The following is a 7,964-nucleotide window of genomic DNA, read 5'->3' on the forward strand; positions in this document are numbered from 1 at the left end:
GCTCTGCCCACCACGGGGATCGAAACCCGGATTCTAGAGTTGTAAGTCCGCAGACATACAGTTCATATCAGAAATTCTAGGGTTAGGTAAGTAATAAATCGCGAGCTTATCATTAACTACCTTCAGTGAGTACTAAGTCTGTCAAGATCAAAAATCATGTATTTTTTGGCACCACCTGTATATATATATCTTATTAAATCAAGGCAAACTTATACATATACTAAACTTTAGTATAAACCGCAATAAATTTGTAAGTGTTGATTAATGGTTCTTTTGACTCATAATCAACAAACAGTTTTAAATCATTCTTTGAATTAATATCAGAGCAACAGGAACATAATTAAGTTAGCACAGCAATGGATGGCCTTGTGAATGAAATCGACACATTAGGAAACCATACAGTAAGGAGAAGTATCGTAATAGTTAAAAAAAAAAAAAGTCCAGAGTTAAGTCTGCTTGGATATTAAATTAGATTTACAGTATTTAAACAAAACGCTTGTTTTCAACATAAATTCTTGTTTGTGACTTTAATAACTTGGTGTGTATAAAACTGCTTTAATTTTTAGAAACAAAAACGCTAAGCCTAATGTTTATTTTACTTAAGCCTATTAAAATCGACTGGCTCGAGTGATAGGAATTAAAAATAATAATTACGTTTAACCATCAAATTCCTGAATTGTATTTATACCGTTCACTACCGGTGGGGTTTACATATTGTGTCACATTGAGTAATACACGTTGTAACACTCGGTGACACGAACTAACAAAAAAATGGGCAAAATCGCTTATTTTGTATGTAAAATACATAGTAAAACTCAGCAGTAATTAGCGGGTGTAATTTCTATTTGGTGCATAAACAGTTTATGAAAATGTGTTTATAAACTGATGGGGGTCCATATTGGTTAGTTCTAGGGTTAGGGTTAGTCAACATTAAAAACGGATGAATTTTTTTTTAATTCTAAAAAACATAAGCAACCAAATTAAGTACTAATTTTTCATTCTAACAAAAGCTAAACAGCTAAGCCTAATTAATGAAATACAGCTAAGCCTAATTAATGAAATGCGAAGTGTAGACCTGTATTCTAACTCGAAAGACATCGCTTAGAAAATGTTTGATCTAATAAAAGTCCTCGAAAAAGTGTTGGTCAGGTTTAATGATCAGCTCTGAAAATTTTTCAATGATTTATTTATTTATTTCATAAGTAATTGTCTTCTTTACAGATTTTTACTTGTTTTGTTAGAATTTTTTTTCGCAAGGTCAGTATTTGGATAGGAGCAGATATAAAAGAAAGCACTTAAACTATGTAACTTCTAAACCAGTGATGGTGATAAAAACAAAACATTAGTAAGGAATCAACTAAAAATTTAATATTAAACCTAATAGTCTTTATATAAGTTAACTCTTAATTCTGCTTATCTTATAAGTTAAACCTAAATGCCTTTAGAAACAATAGTTTTTAAATGACGAAATTTAACAAATAAAATAACTGAAATTAATGTTGATTTTGTAATTCTATATGTGTAGTGTCAAGATTTACAGGGAATGTTATTCGATAAGCTTTTCTTTGTATTATTATTACTTTGGTCTCATTTTCCTAACTACTTCAAAACATAATACTGTTATTTCATAATCCACCATTACTTAGGTCTAGTAAATAGAACAGTGGAATGGACTTTTCAGAATATTACAATTACATAGTTGAGTTTTATCAGAGTCCAAAAATAAAAGAAGAACAGCCTTTCCCTAAGTCTTTTTTTTTTACGTTACACAAAAGAAGTACTTTGAAAATTACACACTAATTACAAAAAGAATTACTATAACCTAAAATAAACTGTTAAATAATTCTCAATTACTTCTTTTTTATATAAAATGTGCTATTAAATATAAATTAAAGTCAACTTCAACCTTCGAAATGAATTTAATTTTTTAGGAGGATATGCAATCATATACAAAGGATGTACAAACCTCAGAACAGAAGAACTCGCAGTACAACAGAAAAGCTACATACTCCTACCGACAAAAAAAAGAAGAGATTCCACAGGCATAATTCTAAATGTAACCTAAGACTCTTCACCAGATGCTCAGCAATTCGAAGTATATTTCAGTAATTCCAAGCAATAATAACAATTACCATTTTTCTACCGACTTCAACGTCTGTTAAACCGGAAGATCCCTTCATTTTCTCAACATTTATACAAAATTCCCGAACCTAAATATGACATCAATTTATTTATATATGTATATTTCTTTACAAATAGCAATAAAAAATGTTACGCAGACGTTTTTTTTTGTTTTGTTTTTTGTTTGGACGATATGCCAGCTTCGCTCTCTTACACCTTAAGCCTAATCATGCGTTTTTCGTTTTACAATGGTAGTATATAATTGGCTTCAACTAGTCTTTTCATAGAACCAAACAGCCCTGAAACCCTGCACATCAGCTATCCCCGCCACTTCCAGATAGTTAACATCAGGACAAAACAGACTCACACATGACAACACGAGAAACCTCCCTTGCTTACAAGAACTAAACAACACCGTTAAACTCGGGCCGTTAGTGCTCAAAGGGTTGAGACTGTACAACATTTTGTATCGAGTCTATGAAAGGCGAAAGTCACTCACGACTCTCCCTCAGCCACACCCTGACAATCGGTGACGTCCACTCTGTCCAGCACGAGGGAACCAGAGCCCCCCTCCCTCCCTCAAGCAGTCAGTAGGGACAGCAGTTTTTTTAGAGATGTTACTTACATGCAATTTTCGACTTTTCCATCATGGCGGCGCAGCCTGCTGCGCCGTTCGCAGTGTAGCACTCACTCAATGTAGGCGAGCTTTACATAGCAAACGCTGCCTGCTTTTTATCTGCCATTCAAATTTATGGAAGAAACTGATAACCCTATCCTGCCAGTCAGGTCACGTGACCGCGTTCGCCGCCGACCGCCTGGTATCACGCGAGACCATGATATCGGCATATCATGAATAATAATTATGATATTCAGTTGAAACTCCCGCCATTGTAGCAGATGATGTCATCGGCTGTCTGTCGCATGTGTACGGGTGAGAGTACACGTTTTTTTTGTTTGTTTTTTATAAATAAAAAAAACAACAACTAACAATCTACTTAGCCACTTTAGTCTAACTCGGTTATTTGCAGTAAGATCTTAACTCCAAAGCTTGTAAACACTACCACCCGACAGATGTACAGTATACACGTGCATGGTCAAAAGAAAAAAAATCTCTAGAATTAGCTTCCTATATTTGCACAAAAACCATTTGTCGTAGTTACTTTGTTTTATCTTAATATCTTAGTTCATCTCGACTTCAATAATAATATTATATATATATATATATATATATAAACACACATATATATACATAGAAATGTGTGTGTATGTCTGTTGCACCTGCCTCTTTTTTTCTTTTTTTTGACAAAGTCACTGGGTTGTAGCGTGACAGTTTCTATACGTCATGGAGCCCTTCTGCTCAAGTGCTTGACTTTATTATAGTAAAAATGATACCAGGCACATTGTTGTTGTTTTTTCTAAATGTCGCCTGTTGTTATTAAACAGATTTTCTCAGCCACTCGGACTGTGTTAGCTGTGCATACAGTAAATATTGTACAAGAATATGCGCCGCATTCAAATGAGTCGAGTTTCGACACCCGTGGCGGGCAGAGCACCGTTAACTCATTGTGTAGTTTTAGTTAGTTAGTTGTTGTTTCGTCGGGAAGTGTGGTGGTTGGATATATTTTCGGTAGTTAATTCAACAGGACGAAACTGTCTGTTGAATTAACTACCGAAAATAAACCCAACCATCACACTTCCCGACGAAACTGTAAAATAAACCCAACCATCACACTTCCCTGACGAAACTGTTTGTTGAATTAACTACCGAAAATAAACCCAACCATCACACTTCCTGACGAAACTGTTTGTTGAATTAACTACCGGGAAGTGTGATGGTTGGGTTTATTTTCGGTAGTTAATTCAACAAACAGTTTCGTCAGGAACTGTGGTGGTTGGGTTTATTTTCGGTAATTAATTCAACAGACAGTTTCGTCAGGAACTGTGATGGTTGGATATATTTTCGGTAGTTAATTCAACAAACAGTTTCGTCAGGAACTGTGGTGGTTAGGTTTGTCCTCAAACAAAGCAATACCGCAGTGTACAGACCGAAACATACATAAACTTGACTTCTCCGGATATTTAGAGCTATCGAACAATGCATTGCTTCTATGATATTTCCAAACGGAGAAGTACCTATGGCAGTCGCCACCATTACACACCACACCTAGGTTTATATTAGTAGTACAGAGCATTCTGCTTACCAAATGAAATACGTGAAGTCTATTATCATATGTGTTTAATAAAGTACATTATTAAGGTGCACTGTCCTGCGTAGCTTGTAAACAAGAAAGACTCACCGACTTTATTAACAAGATACTTTTGAACTACATCTGACTTACTTTTGTTTTGCAGTTTATGGCAACGCTACTAAGGTGCTGACTCTTGGGTTACTCTTTACTAGCAAATATTGGAATTGACCGTCACTTATAACGCCCCCACAGCGTGTGAGTTGAGCGCTCTAAGCACCAGACCATGCCAGGCCCAGACTCGCAGTATTGAGGTAAAAAGGGAAAATGGTTTGTTTGTTTGAAGTTAATCACAAAGCTACACAATGGGTTATCTGTGCTCTGCCCACCACGGGTATCGAAACCCGCTTTCTAGAGTTGTAAGTCCGCAGACATACCGCTGTGCCACTAAGGGGCATGAAAAGTAAAAAATAAGATTACCAGTTTTGATAGAAACTTGAAAAATTAATCGTAACTAAATTTGTAATACATGTTTTTACCATTTTGACTTACAGTTGTGTTGTTTTTTTAAATTATGTCAACATCGGTTTTTTTTAGTGTTAATAAATACATTTAAAACAATAATAATATATATTTTCGAACATCGTTAAAGGTAACTTAGTGCTGTAAATCATGTAACTAAATTTCTGGCCCCCCAGTGGCACAGTGGTATGTCTGCGAACATTTTTGTTGTTGTTGTTGTTGGACATTCAAAGAAACTTTATTACATACTAAAACTTTTTGATATATTAGTGGTGAAAAAATCTAGAATTCATCACGAAGTTTTTAAAATGTTGAATTGTGATTATTTATCATACGTCAACTGTAAAACAAAGATAACTTCAGAACATTAAAACAAAAATACAAAAAATGAAATCTGTTCAATGATTATATTCGCCATTTTTTGCTCATTTAATTTTAAATAAAACCAAGTTTCTTCAAAAACCAAAATTTAAAATCTTTACTTGGTATTAGTTGTTTGACTTCAACGCCACCAACAATCGATACCGGGATAATTTTGCGCAGAGTCTGTTAAATCGATGCACTGACACTCAATTACTGTATTAATCGCGTCAAGTCGATAGACAAGCGGAGTCGGCGATTTTTGCAACGTTGCGTAAAACAGCCTATAGAGGGAGATACAAGTATTTTCAAGTAGGGACCATTGAAAATATTAATTATAATTGGATCTGTAATAGAAGGTGAGATGAGAATTTTAAAGTGCAGTGCATAGTAATATTACTTTTTCTTCACATTATAAGTTTTTCTTGAACATAACATTTAAGTACAACAAGGGACCTGTTGGTCCATCTAGGCTGTCCCATCCACTAAACTAAACTCAATAAATATATATATAAACAGAAACACGAAACCTTATAACCCGAGAGCTTTGGAAAGGTGGACCTTTCTTTCCATTATCAAGCCTTTCCTTAAACTCCCTCAAATTTGTTTCATCCACCGTATCTGAATACAATTTACATGCGTGATTTATTAACAAATATATTTACTTGAATTAATAACATTGGAAACTACTATCCCCTATATATATATATAAGAAAAGTTTAAAGTCAAATATTTGTATACAAACGTAAACTTTTGTTGTTAAGCCTTATCGATGACACGTTTACTAAAAAATCATCCTTAATATTCAAAAATATTTTTCCCGCTTTTTTCCCAAGTGTGGGAGTTCTTTTTTTGTTTTGTTTTGAATTTCGCGCAAAGCTACACGAGGGCTATCTGCGCTAGCCGTCCCTAATTTAGCAGTGTAAGACTAGAGGGAATGTAGCTAGTCATCACCACCCACCGCCAACTCTTGGGCTACTCTTTTACCAACGAATAGTGGGATTGACCGTCACATAACAACGCCCTCACGGCTGAAAGGGCGAGCATGTTTGGTGGGACGGGGATTCGAACCTGCGACCCGCACTTTGCACCCTAACCACCTGGGCCGTATATAGGAGATAGAACAAAGCAATTTAAATATGAATAATTTTAACCTTTTAATGAATTTCTTTTTTGAGAATTTCCAGTTTTGTGACATTTATTTTCTGGCAGGTTTTAAAATTGTATTGTATAAAAAAAAGGTTTTCTGGTTTGTTTATTCTCAAGCGCAAAGCTACGCAATGGGTTATCTGTGCTGTGTCCATCGCGAGTACTGAAATCTGATTGTTACAAGCCCTCAACTTTAATTCAACCGTGTATTTTTGTTTTTCGTTATTTGGCCAATTTTAACCAGTTTTATTCATTTATGGACATTGGTATCAATTCCATATACGTCATTAAACCACTGACCCTTAAGTACAGATTTGCCTTAAATACACTGCTTCTAGAGTGAATCCACGTTTCGATTTTAATACTGGGGCTTCCTTCAGGTCAGAGAAGGCCTCAGTATAGAAGCTGTAACGTCGTCCCACTCTATAAGAGGGGAAAAGCAGTCGATTCAAGCCAGATTTTACTATTTATGCACTGCCTAAAATACCACTGGAACAACTGTAGTTTAAACCATGTAAAATGAGTGATACTGACCTGGGTTGTACCTATCTTACAGACTACTGACCATGCTGAAAGACGTAAAAAGAAATACTGATATCTGACCTGGGTTATAGTGGTATTGACATTTGACCTGGGTTGTACCTATCTTACAGACTACTGACCATGCTGAAAGACGTAAAAAGAAATACTGATATCTGATCTAGGTTATAGTGGTACCGACATCTGACCTGGGTTATAGTGGTGCTGACATTTGACCTGGGTTGTACCTATCTTACAGACCACTTACCATGCTGAAAGACGAACGCAACATAATTCAAGTAGCTGAAATCGTGGCCTCTTACTTCACAAACATTTACAGAGTACTGCTTCAACCTCAAAAAACACCAACTAAACATCCGAAATCACTATGGCCTTGAACTTGGACCAAGGTTATAGATAACTAATGTGTACTTAAACACACACACACACACCACATCACACGAAAATCTAAAAAACAAAAACAAAAAAAAAAAACAATGCTGCTTTTAGTTTAACACGTTTCTCGGTGTCCATATTAAATCTTCTGTGTACTCGGATATCAACTTGTTAGGTCCAGATGATGTGCGACAACTACTTGTCATGTTGCCTTTGAAATCTCTTCTTAACAAGCCAATACCCATATCCTACAATCTGCCCATATAGTCAGTCCAGTTTTGTTTTTTTTACCTCCAAAGTAACTATTTTTCAAACGATCTGGGCATTTTTAAAGCTTACAGGGGTGTAACTTACGTTCGAAACCTGTTTGTGTTACGTTACCTAAGTGATTTCTAGGTTATCTGTGTACGGAGCTGACCCCTACTGTTACAAAAATAAAGAAAATTTCACGTAGCAAGCACACATCTAGTAGCTTATAAAACAATAATCCCAATGAAAGAACGAACGTTCGTTTACAATAAATAATGTTTAACGAGTTCTTATTGGTATTTTGAGTCTGAAATGCACCATATGCGACACACGGGCTGAATGACCAAGACAGAGATCCATGTGGTTCAGCCATTTTTTTTTATTCCTGTAAACTCCCAGTGGAGCATAGGGCCGCAACAACACCTCACCAACGAAAAGTTGCTGTTACTTGTAGCAGGTTGG

The 7,964-nt window shown here is 35.5% G+C and overlaps 1 protein-coding gene across 5 annotated transcripts in view; it reads right to left on the reverse strand.

Annotated features, from left to right (window-relative positions):
• The window catches only part of LOC106467263 (zinc finger protein rotund-like), a 155,978-nt gene that overhangs the window by 144,442 nt on the left and 3,572 nt on the right, over positions 1-7,964 (reverse strand). For 2 of the 5 annotated variants that reach the window (XM_013927591.2, XM_022395401.1), the window contains exon 1: positions 2,747-2,842. The exons of 1 other annotated variant lie outside the window; for it this stretch is intronic. The gene's annotated coding sequence lies outside the window, so the exon portion shown is untranslated. 2 more of the 5 variants (XM_022395397.1, XM_022395399.1) reach the window with 2 other exon arrangements.

The sequence above is a fragment of the Limulus polyphemus genome, unplaced genomic scaffold (assembly GCF_000517525.1).
Source record: "Limulus polyphemus unplaced genomic scaffold, Limulus_polyphemus-2.1.2 Scaffold2548, whole genome shotgun sequence".
Taxonomy (NCBI): Eukaryota; Metazoa; Arthropoda; class Merostomata; order Xiphosura; family Limulidae; genus Limulus; species Limulus polyphemus.